Source organism: Solanum dulcamara, chromosome 12 (assembly GCF_947179165.1).
Source record: "Solanum dulcamara chromosome 12, daSolDulc1.2, whole genome shotgun sequence".
In the NCBI taxonomy this organism is placed as follows: domain Eukaryota; kingdom Viridiplantae; phylum Streptophyta; class Magnoliopsida; order Solanales; family Solanaceae; genus Solanum; species Solanum dulcamara.
In genome coordinates this window covers 5,666,023-5,678,495 of record NC_077248.1, presented here as the reverse complement: position 1 = coordinate 5,678,495, position 12,473 = coordinate 5,666,023, and the positions used below count along the sequence as shown (strand labels likewise).

At 33.6% G+C, this 12,473-nt stretch overlaps 1 pseudogene; it reads right to left on the bottom strand.

Moving 5' to 3' along the window:
- Positions 1-1,973: 1,973 nt before the first annotated feature.
- On the bottom strand, positions 1,974-6,353 carry LOC129877363 (pentatricopeptide repeat-containing protein At2g32630-like; annotated as a pseudogene).
- Positions 6,354-12,473: the final 6,120 nt, after the last annotated feature.

Sequence of the window (12,473 nt, the reverse complement as noted above, 5' to 3'; positions counted from 1 at the left end):
TGAAAATAATATGTGATTTAGCTATGTTATGTGTTATCTTAAGGTATATTGATACTTCATTTGTTCTATATTAGATGAACATTAAAAATATTTATTTATATTACTTGATCACTTACTAAATCATGATATAATTAATTAAATTTTCTCCATTGTACCCCTACAATTAATATGCTTTGGAAGTTTAAATAAATTTTGAAGATCCAAAAAATTTCATTTTCAAAAGGCTAATTAATATGAAGGCAAAATAGTAAAGTTGATCAATCTAATAATTTCTTAATCACCATGTAAAATAGAAAGTGTTTATCTAATATGGGACAGAGGAAGTATCTTCTTTATAAACTATGATTTGTTTGTTTGATAAGATTGTATAAGAATTGAATTTTTTTTTATAATTTTTATAACTTGATAATAATCAAATTGAATTGTAAATACTCAAACTACAATTATAGATCTCTAATTATGTCCTAATGTCAGTCATTTTTGAAATTTTCGCATAAAATAATTAGTGAAATATCAACCCGCCCAAATCTACACATTAGATTGGTCATATTTTTATGGGTTGATTTTGTCTCCCCTTAAGTACACTTATCATAAATACTTTTGCAAAGTATTTATAAGTATCTGGGAGAAAACAGGTGTCTGAATTGTAAATACTCAAACTATAATTATAATTTGTTTTATCAATTCAATTTCAATTTTGCGCCTTAATTGAGGGCAATCAACGACAATTAAATTTGTCAGTAAATTTGATACAATTTTTCAAACAATTCTTTTGTATTGTTGTTCTCATCACGTTGTACGTACCTCGACTAATTATATGGATAGCGGATTACTATTAAAGAATAAAACATAAATACATTCTTTAACTTGGTTTCAGCTGATATCTATGCCCTCTAACTTTAGATATGCATAAATAGACATTTTAACTTGTATAGAATTAATATGAATCGATTTCATATATGGTCACTCAATTAATAGTTATTATCTCATAAAGTCACTTTCTTTGTTGAGACAAAATGGAATTAAGAAAAAAAATGACTTTTTGAAATAATAATTATTAGTTGAGTTATCAGGTGAGAAATCAACTGTTTTATGTATTTTGAAAAATTTCATCTATGTGTTTGCATGGATCTATTACATAAATATATTAATTACATTTAATATTTCAATTTTCTTTTATTGTATCCATCAACATCAATTGGAATATGTATAAGATTTTGTAACTTATAGAGATTAATGCATGTAACTATAGAAGGTGACTTATTTTAAATAGATAACTTATCTATATAGTGGACGCATGAAAACACGAAAGCTTTTTAAATTTTTGTATCTAATAAAAACATTCAAGTGCTTGATAACGACACTATTCTGTTCCTTGTATATATGCCTAATGACTGGAGCTCTAATAATCCGCATTGAAAAATAATATTCACCTTAAAAGTATTATATGAAGAAATTGATGCTTAAAGCTTATCATTGCAGGATATTTTGATCATATGTCTATGTTACTGCAAGACATTTAATCGAATTTTACATGAAATTTTTTTCTTCAACTTATAGAATCTTGAAAATATTATTTATCTTTTCTTACATTGAAATCTTTGGAATATGCAAATTTATTCAAAATAAAAGATTAGCTTTATTCCTTCCTAAACAATTTCATTTTCTCTTCTAATTCAATTAATATGATGTTTTCTGCAACTTTCTCCTGCATTTTTCTCATCCTCTTCTTGATTTTTTAATAACTTCAACTAATTATTCTTTGAATTTGACATTTCAATGTTTCAAAATCCATTAAAGTTTAGGTGATAAAATAAAAAAGGTCAAATTAATAATACAAGAAATAAATTTATTATATTTATTCAAGTTACTAATCCATGATTTCCTCATACCACAGCTTAGCCTTACCTCAGAATACAACACAAGGATACAACAACAACAATAACAACCCAGTGTAATCCCACATCGTGAGGTCTGGAGAGGGTAAAGTGTACGCAGACCTGACTCCTACCAATGTAGGACGGCTGTTTCCGAAAGACCCTCGGCTCAATAGAAACATAAGAAAAAAGGTCAGACAAGAATATTAAAAGTAGGAAAGTAGATAACGGAAGCGTTCCAAACAATAGTATAATCAAAGCACCAAAAAACAGTATATATCGTTAAATAATAGCATAAATACCATAAATAACATAAGATAACACAGAATACATACATAAATAACATAAATCAGAGTACAAGAAATCATAGTGCGTTAATACGCCTATGTACTAGCCTTCTACCCTAATATGTGTCCTCCACACCCTCCTATCTAAGGTCATGTCCTCGGTGATAAAACACAATTATACTTCGGAAAAGGAGGGTTATGAGACTAATATCTACAAAACTAACCCCCTGCAATAATGAAATTCATCTGAAGTAGGACAAAAGAGTCAGTCTCTTAGCTTCTGCTTCTGTGATGCTGCTACAACTCGAAGGTGAGGAGAAAGCCAAGATGAGATTGCCCCTATCATCCCTCAAAACTCCCCTCATACCAGATTTTCCACTACCTGGGCAGTAGCTTCCGTCAGTATTCAATTTAAGGACGCCACTTTCAGGGAACTTCCAGCATACAATAGAAAGGTTTGAGACAGGTTTCAGCTTCACAAGTTTTTCACAAAGAGTGATCCAAGGTAACGTCGAACCAACTTTTGGATAAGCTTTAGCAATTGTACTCTAAATGTTCGAGCCAATGTGTTGGATTATCATATATCAGTTGAAATTCCTTTAGCCTCCATAATTACATTCGCACCTTTGTTTCCAAATGTTTCAACAGACAAGACCTGGTATGGTTTGGAGAACTAGCTTGTGGATGGAATTATTTGATTTTTGATTCCACCAATTGTAAAGTCTGAATCCCAGTGGCCCTCCAAAGTGCTTCCACGCATATTGAGCTGCCTCTCCATGAAGAAAAACATGTTGCATTGATTCTCTCTTTAGGAAGAGTGCAGCAGTTGCATAGAGTGTCCTTCAGAATACCAAATCTGCTTATGACTTCGTCCAAGGAAAGTTTGCCTGCCACAATTTCCAAACGAAAAAAGAGAACTTAACAGGAGTGTTGGAGTTCCATACCTGAGAAATATTGTGGTCTGTTGGTTTCCTTTTCCTAATCAAATTCCAAGTTGATTTGTTGCAATGTTTCCCATCTTCTGTGAGGTCCCAAAAGACCTTGTCTTGAGTGTCATGCTTGCCAATTCCAATGGTCTTGATGTGCTGAATTGTGCTATCTGATAGGATGTTCTGCATCTTTGCATTGTCCCTAGTTCCATTGGTAATGAAATGTCTTACTGGAGTCTCGGTACTCTTCTTTGTTTCATGGTAATCATTGGCTAGAGGACCTTTGCTACTCCAGTTGTCCCGCCAAAAACTACAATTTCCAGAAGGGTAGTAATCAGAAAACAAGATTGTGGAGATAGTATAAACCAAGTATTGATGTTGTCAAAATCTCAGAAGCTAGGTGCAAAACAGGTTGAGTGCTTCACCCTCACACAGTTGGTGCTTTAGTGCAGCCACAAGCAGATGCGGATCCAGAATTTTGAATCTCTGGGTGCCACTACTTTGAACAGTAACCTATGGAAAAAACCTCAGCGTAGAGTAAGATAATACTTAATATTTATTGGCAAATTTGCATACAAAATTTAGGCTTGTTTTGTTGGTTTAATTAAGATTTTACTTACAAGAGGTCTAGCGTTCTAATCTACTTATTCACAATTCTCTTTATAATAAATTCACTGACGATGTCTTGCATGGTAAAAAAATTTTAAAAGAAAATACACCTCACAACAGGGCTTGAACTTGCATCCCCACGGTGGTAAACCTGAGCTTTAACCACAGGCACCACAAGACTTATTATTTCCAAGGATGCCATGTTTAACATTTATACGTTCCTTATAAAGATATATACAAATATACATTGTATATACAAATTTTCAACCGAGATCATGGGGTGGCGCGGCACCCCTTTGGATCTATGTAGATCCGCCCCTGGCCACAAGCCCACAAAGATACTAAAGCATACACTTCATCACCAATGGGCTTTATCCTAGGGAGGAGACACTAAACAATAACTTAAACGTAAATTTCTAATTGTTTTATCCTTGCTATAATTTTCATTTGTACTCATAATTATTATTCTTAAATTACATTCATCTTATTTTACTTTATCCTTCATATGCACTCTTTCCGCTAAAGTCCGTGCTTTAATTGTCCTTTGCGGTTAAAGGCTTAAGTCCCAACAAAGCTTATGCTTTTCGCCCTCGATAACACTCCCGAGTATATCCGAAATACTAACCATGCAGAATTTTCTCTTCTATTTATGCAACAGGCAATGGCTCTTAACCTTTATATTTTCAACATGCAACTGATATCAGATTACAACTTACAAGTATGGGGTCTACACCTATATACTGCACATGAAGACTTTTGTTTTCAACAAGCACAAGATATGGTCCTTAATTTTAATCCTTTTGACATGCACATGTACATATTAGAATACAAACTCTAGACATGGCAGAAGCATTCTACAGCAACAAAATATACACAAGCACAAGTACAATATCTAATGGTTCAACTCAGTGAATTCCAGTTTAATAAAAAACCAATCTGCAATCTATACCTGCGACTGGCTAAATCTAATCCAAATAAAGTTCACGATGTACAAGTTCATAGAGAAGAATTTCTCACACTGAGTACAGAGTATGCAGCAGCATCAGGTATTATGCCTGCCTCTATCATCTGATTGTATAATCGGACGGCTTCACCTGATCTACCTTCTTTTGATAAGCCAGAAATCAGTGCTGTATAAGTCACAACATTCGGAACTAAACCCTTTGTAGGCATCTCGTTGAAAAGCTTCAGAGCATCATCTACCTTTCCTGATTTGCATTCCCCGTGTACAAGTGAGGTGTATGTATAGACGTTAGGTATCAAGTCCTTAGACTCCATGACAATGCTTAGCTTATAAGCTTCATTCATCATACCTTTCTGGCAATAACCATCTATCAGCACAGTGTATGTATTGGTGTTAGGCTTAACTCCGTTACTTTCCATCTCAATAAGTGTCCTTTTAGCTTTAACAAAATCTCCTTGCTTGCAATAGCCATCTATCAACAGTGTGTATGTTGTCGTGTTAGGCTTAACTCCTTTGGTTTCCATCTCAATAAGTGCCCTTTTTGCATCAATAAAATTTCCATGCTTGAAATAACCATCTATCAAGGCATTATACGTTCCCGTGTTAGGCTTAATTCCTTTAGTTTCCATCTCACTAAGTGTCCTTTTTGCTTGAACAAAATTTCTCTCCTTGCAATAAATATCGATCAAAGTTGTATAAGCCAATACATTTGGAGCCACACCTCGATCCACCATCGAAAGCAACAACCTCTTCGCTTCGTCATGCAAATCTAGCTTACGCAGTCCAGTAGCAATTATATTATAAGCATTTGCATCAGGCTCATGTCCTTCATCCTCCATAATTCTCTGTAACCTCAGCGCTTCATCCACATTACTCTGCTTACAGTAACCATCCATCATCGTATTAAATATAGCTCGATTAATACGAATTCCCTTGCTTTGCATCTCATTAAGCAGAACTTCAGCAGCTTGCGTGTGTCCAGCCTTGCACAAGCCATTTATCAAAGCCCCATATGTGTGACCATCAGGAACAAGTCCTCTCTCAGTCATTTCATCGAACATTTGATATGCCTTTCTAACATTACCAAACTTACAATAACCACTAATCATAGATGTGTATAAACGAACATCTGGTTTTATACCCTTCTCTTCGATTTCCATAAATAATCTCTTAATTTCTCTAAATTCTCCGAAAGTTGAATAGCGTTTAATCAGAAGTGTATAACTTTTCGCGTCGAAATCCCATCCTTCCTTCTCCATTGTCCTCAAAATCACCTTCACAACCAAAAAATCTGGTCTCTTTATATATGCATTTAATAGTTTTTTATAACAGCAATTATTTGGTTTCGCAAATTTTTCATCCATGAACTTTCTTGCCTTATAAAACTCTCCCATTTTACACAATCCATCAATCACCACTGTCATCGAATAAACTGTAAATTTCACTTCAAACTTAACCATCTTCCGGAAAAAACTCGAACAAGGAAGCATATCGATTTAGCCTTTTCATAGCAAGTACACAATATGAGCTCCATCATTAATCATTTATTTCAATGTTTACCGACAGAAATTAATGTTACGTATAAGTTACCGGCGAAAAAGAGGACAACAGACATGTTTTCCGGCGACAGTAGCCGATTTCCGACGAGGTAAAAAGGTGTAATTTGGAATTCTTCAGGACTGGGGGAAATACAGGTGAAATGAGCTTTAGTCCTTGTGTGGTTTTGAAGGTGTCGAAATTGGCCCCATATACTTTCAAAAACTTCTATTTAAGTCCTCATATTTTACACTTATGCTGCAAAAGAAAGTCCAATATATGCAGTTGAAAACAATTCCAAATAATATTTTTAGTCCGTTTTAAAAAATATATTTCCTTCCTTTTTATCAATTTTAGTTCTAATTTTTCATCTAACATATTTAAGATCACAAGATTAAATGACATTTGATACATATAACATATCTTTAATTTAAGATCGTAATTTTCAAAAGTCTTTTTTATTTTCTTAAACTTCGTGTTCAGTCAAAATAAGATAAACAAATTTAAACGGAAAGAGTAATATATTATATATATATATATATATATGTTATTTTATTGTCCATAACTTCAATAACAACATACTAAATATACTTTCACAAGGTTCAAAAAAAATAATACATAAATAGCGTTATTTTTATCTTATGAGTTGTGAAAATAAAAAAGATTGTTATCTATACACCATCTAAAACAAAAATTATTGTTTCATCTTTTCTGGATCATTAAATGAGAGTATGGCACAGCAATAAAAAGATAACACAAACCTCTCTTAGATTTAATTTTGTAATACGTACATTTGTTTTGTGATTCTAAATATCACACGTAACTCCATTATTTAATTAATTTATGTAACAAAATTATATTAACAAAATTATATTTTTTCATATTTTATTCCAGGGAAAACTGGAAAAAGTTCAGATTTGCTTTGTATTTTGCAAAAAAGTCCAACTTTATCGTTCATTAAAAATTTCTCTCATTTTTATCCTTAAAATTACAAATCGTTCTTAATTACTAACTAATCAATATTATATTAGAAAAAGATCCAAATTTGCTCTTGTGAAATCTGAAAATCCTAACTTTGCTCTTTGGTTTGTGAATGGTCTAACTTAGCCCTATGATGAAATAAAATACCTGAAATATTGCGATCATCTACCAAAAGAAAACAAAATGAACTTAAAATCAAAGATCTAAATGATTCATTAAATTTTGTATTCATGAAAAGCAAAACGTTGTTGTTATCATAAACCTAATTCATAGAAATTTCGTACGATAAAATTGAAGAATTATAGATATAAATAATGCAAATAAAGTCATTGTGACACAAGGAGTAGTTCCTAGAAAACCATTTGTTTATCTTAATCTTTCATTCCATTAGATGATTCTTTTTAGACATGGTAAGGACAACAAGAAAGAGTATACATAATTCAATGGAATATTTATTCATACAACAAATAAAGTAACCTTCATTCTGGGAATGATTATTTGTAACATCCCTCAAAATTTTTCTCTAAGATTCGAACCCTTCTTGTATTCGGGTAGGGTTGAACTCGAGTATTGTGGAGCATTTGCAGGAGTTAAGACGAGTCCTTGAGAAATTGAGAAGTGCTAGAGGTGATGTGGGGTCACGAAGGACCCCTGGGACCAAGCTAAGTCCAAAAGATTCGTCGTGGCTAAGTTTTAGGATGAGTTCATATGAGGGGTCGACTTCTAACGATCCTATCTTTTGAAAGACGACAATCTGGGTGGCCCATGACCCATCAAATTAAAGGTTGTCGAGTTTTTTTTCCAACCCACCAAGAATGTAAATTTTGGAGTTCAGAGTCGAAAGATATGACGATCCTAAGATGAACTAGCACAGCAGGAATTTCAGGCCCGGGGTTCAACTACTGAAAATCTGGGGTTGGCGCCGCAGTGGCGCGACGCGCCACTATCGCGCCAGGAACATGCCTCAGTAGTTTGGTCCCTGGCGCGGCGCGCCACTGCGAGGTGTGTAGGGTTTTTCAAGCCAAAATTCCAGAACCCAGAACCTTTGGCCTTGGCGCTACAAGGGCGCGACGCGCCACTATCGCACCAGAAACATGCCTCAGTAGTTTGGTCTCTGGCGCGGCGCGCCACTACGAGGTGTGCAGGTTTTAGGCGTAATCAGCCTGGTGCGATGCGCCACTATCGCGCCAGGTGCATTTTTAGCCTATTTTCAGAACTTTTGAGGAGGGGTAATTTGGGAACTTACCCAAGTTATATATGTATCATCCTTGGCCAATTTGGGGACATATTTTCAGCCCCCACTCTCTCTCTAGAAAAGCCCTAGAAATCTCTCCCTCTCTCTTCTTCTTCTTCTTCTTCTTCTCTATTTCTAACAAGAAGAGTTCCAAGAGCTTCAAGACTTCAAGCTTTCCATTGAAGACCCAACAACAAGGTTTCTTCAAGAGTCTATTCTAAGGCATGTAAGGCTATCCAAAACATGGGTTGAGTCTACCCATGTGCCCTACTCTTGCTTTAAGGTTAGAGTTCATGAAAATGGAGTTTCTTGGTATGGTTTAAGTTTAAATGAGTTTTGTCCCCTAATTATTTGATTCTATATGTATTGATGTTGTTGAGCTAAGAAGTCCCTAAAATGGGCTTTATGTGAGTATGAGTTGATAAGGATGAATTGTTAAATATGTTTTATTGACCTTTTTAATTATTTAGATTGTGATAAAGGATGTTATTTTCCTAAAAATATTGTCGATTTTAAAATGTCGATTTCAAGTCTTGAAGTTGTGATGAGTCAGAAAGATTTCTCAAATGGATGGAGGTAATGATTGATTATATCTATATGTTGCTATAAATGTGCATTTAAATTTCTTTTGAAGAGATGATTGAGATTGATCGGATAGTACGATTGGAAGAGATTTGATTGTGATAGAGTTTATGAGTGGACAAGGTTGTAATGAGACTTGTCGATATGAGTTGATTGAGCTGATTGGATGGAGTTTTATGAGCATTGAGTCTTGGAAGGAGTATCGAGCATCGAATTGGGCAAGAGTATAGTCCATACTCGAACCCAATACCTGTGTTGCCAAACGTAGGGGGGATTGAACCATTAAAGTCGGATGCTTCCCCGAGAGGTTTTTCCTGACATTATAGGACTTGGCTGGATTGAATCCATGATTGGTTGACTCGTTCATGCTCTGGCAAAGTATGAACGGACGCGGCAACAACGTCGGCTTGTTGTACTGTCACTGGCTCATAAGTGATGGTTGTCGGATAAGAGAAACTCCCAAATAGGTCTTGATAGTACTCTGAGTCAGACTGAGTTGAATGATATGTGATTGGTCCCGTCTAAATCATATTCTTGTTTAGACTTAGGACATTTGAGTGAGTTGTCCTGTATATATATATATATATATATATATATATATATATATATATATATATATATATGAGTTGAGATTCCGAGTTGACTAATTCTTCCTTGATATTCGTTGTATTCGGCCATTTTACATACTCGTACATTCCATGTACTGACGCCAGTTGGCCTGCATCGTTTCATGATGTAGAGACAGGTACTAGAGATCATCAATCGGCGCTCCGTTGAAGATCCACATACACTTCCCGCTAGTTGGTGACATTTGAGGAAAGCTATGTGCACGCAACCTTATCTTTACCTTGTGAAGACAAAGAGGTTATTTCTGAAAGAGCCTCGGCTCAAGTAAAAATTACATAAAACTAGAGAGGCATCATACATACACCTCATGAACCACAATGAATTAAGCCAAGAATTGAAAACCTATTCAACTTTTTGTTTTTCTCCATGAACTTGAAGTTGTTTTTGCAAACATTTAGTGGTTGATGGTGATCAGGAGGTTCTGCAAGAACTTGAACTTTGACAATAGATCCATCTTTGATATTATAAACAGATAAAAATTGATCACTTTTCATTTCTTTAGACTTGTGATGAAGTCTCATGTAATCATCTCCCCATACCTTTTTGATTATTTTCATCAATTCTCTCACACTACTTTTTTCTCTCACTAGAGCATAAAATTCTGATGTTGGAGACTCAAATTTGATCTTCATGATTCTTGGTTCTCTAGCCATTGTTTGTACAAAGGGGAAAGAAAAAATTGAAGATTCAAAAAAATTTACAGTTGTCTTGGAATGTTGAGAGAATATCAATGTTTTTGACTATAAATTAGCTTTTGGGATGGGATATTGGTGCTTTTGGTAGGTGGGACAAGGATAATAATTTCGAGATAAAATTTAAAATTAATTTTATCTTATATTTGATTCGACGTATTAGCTAATTATCAGATTATTTTATTCCACAATTTATACTAAAATAGTAGATTATTATCCCATATAGAAGATGAGACATAATAATTTTATGTGATATTCTAACTCATGTGATATCCTTGCTAATCCTATGTCGCATACCAAACAACTTATTAAAGATTTAATTAATCATAAGATGGATCAAACTATTCCACACGCCATTAAGGTTTCTTAATAGGCACAAAATGTAACACTAGTGTTCACATGTTTTATATATCTATTATCCAAAAAGATATTTTATATCTTGATTTTTTGACGATATATTTGAGAGGCTTATTCAGAATTTTAAGTTTATGATTTTAGGATCATAACCTTTTTTGTTTACATAATTTTTGATAGATTATTTATACCTATTAAGTGATTTTGTTTAATATAATTACGAGATTTAAATTAAAACTATTGAGTTCCGTTGAATTCGTGTATATATAATTGTAATCACCAATAAATATGGTACGTGAATGAGATCTCTCCAAATCTTTTACGAGTTTGAGTCGTGAAAAAGAACGATTCCCTCTTTACTAGGCCCTAAGCAATGTAAATATGAGTTAATCGAATTCCGATAAGTGCCAAATACCACTTGATAGCTATAAGAAAATAATATATTATGTAACTATTAAAGCTTTCTAAACAAAGAATAAATATGTTAATTGAGATGTTTAATCTTCGAGTTTTATATTCCTTTCTTTGCATATAGGGAAACGACTTTTTTTTTTGGGGAGGGGGTGGGGGGATTCATAGAAAACTTAATTGGATTGGAGAGAACAAAGCATTATATACTTTTTAGTCAAAAACAATGCACACGCTCTTTTGATTAAAGGACGTATTAAAAAAAATCAAATACCTAAATACCACTCTAAAAATATTTTTTATTTAGATTCTCCTTGAATTACCAGTAATTTTAATTACTTTCTTAGAAGGAGAGCCTTGAAGTAACTGATAAAGTTGATGTCATATGATCAGAGGTCACGGGAGCTACCCTTTTTTAATTACTTTCTTAAATTTGAACATTTAATAACTTTTACTTTTCTTGAACTAAAACTACCAATAGTCTTAATTCCTAACAAAAACGACTTCATATCCAAGTCTTACCAAACTCGAAATTTCTCAGTTGGTACGTTTGCAAGTTGTTGGTTGCTAGTATGGTTACATAGAATGAGAAGACTAACAGGATAAATTTTAAGATACTTGTTTGTACAAACTTGAAATTGCTAGGTGTGTATGATGATTAGTTTGACTGGTTTGGGCAAATTCTTCTTCAAACGTGGCGACACACACAACTCCAAAAGTTTGTTAGGATAGATATAAACATATTTGAACTAATCTGATTTCTTTCAAAAATATTATATTTTTGCTTTCCTCCATGGCTATTGGCTAACGATTACATGTCATTTATAAAACAAATTGTATAACAATTTTTCAGTCCCTAATGAGTGTGGCGCCCACCTCTACATCTTTTCTTATCTACCAATGCGTACTAACAATCATAACTTAATTTTGAGAAGTTATTGATTCAAAACTTTCTATAGTTACACCCCTTTTTGACTATATCAAGTAGAGCACTAATTGTAAGAGAAAAATGCATTAAACGTGAACGCTCATCCACTTGAGCTAGTCAAAAGAAGAAAAGAATTTTACTCTAAAGAAAAAGCTTGATGCTGTAGAAATTCTACAAACTATTAATTGAAGTACTTAACATTCATCGTTATAATTGACTAAAATTTATTGACTCTACATCTATCCTTATAATTGTTTTATGTTTTCCTTATCCTTCTTCTTTATCAAAGTTTTAATATTATAAGAAGACTATATTTATACTATAATCAGAGTTACAGAGATAGCATAATCAGAGCAAGTCAGCAACCAACCATCAAGGAAGACAGGAATGCACAACAATCAATGGAGAAAGGAAAGAAATCAGTAATCGATATGTTATAGATTTGAAATCAGGAATTTCTTTTTT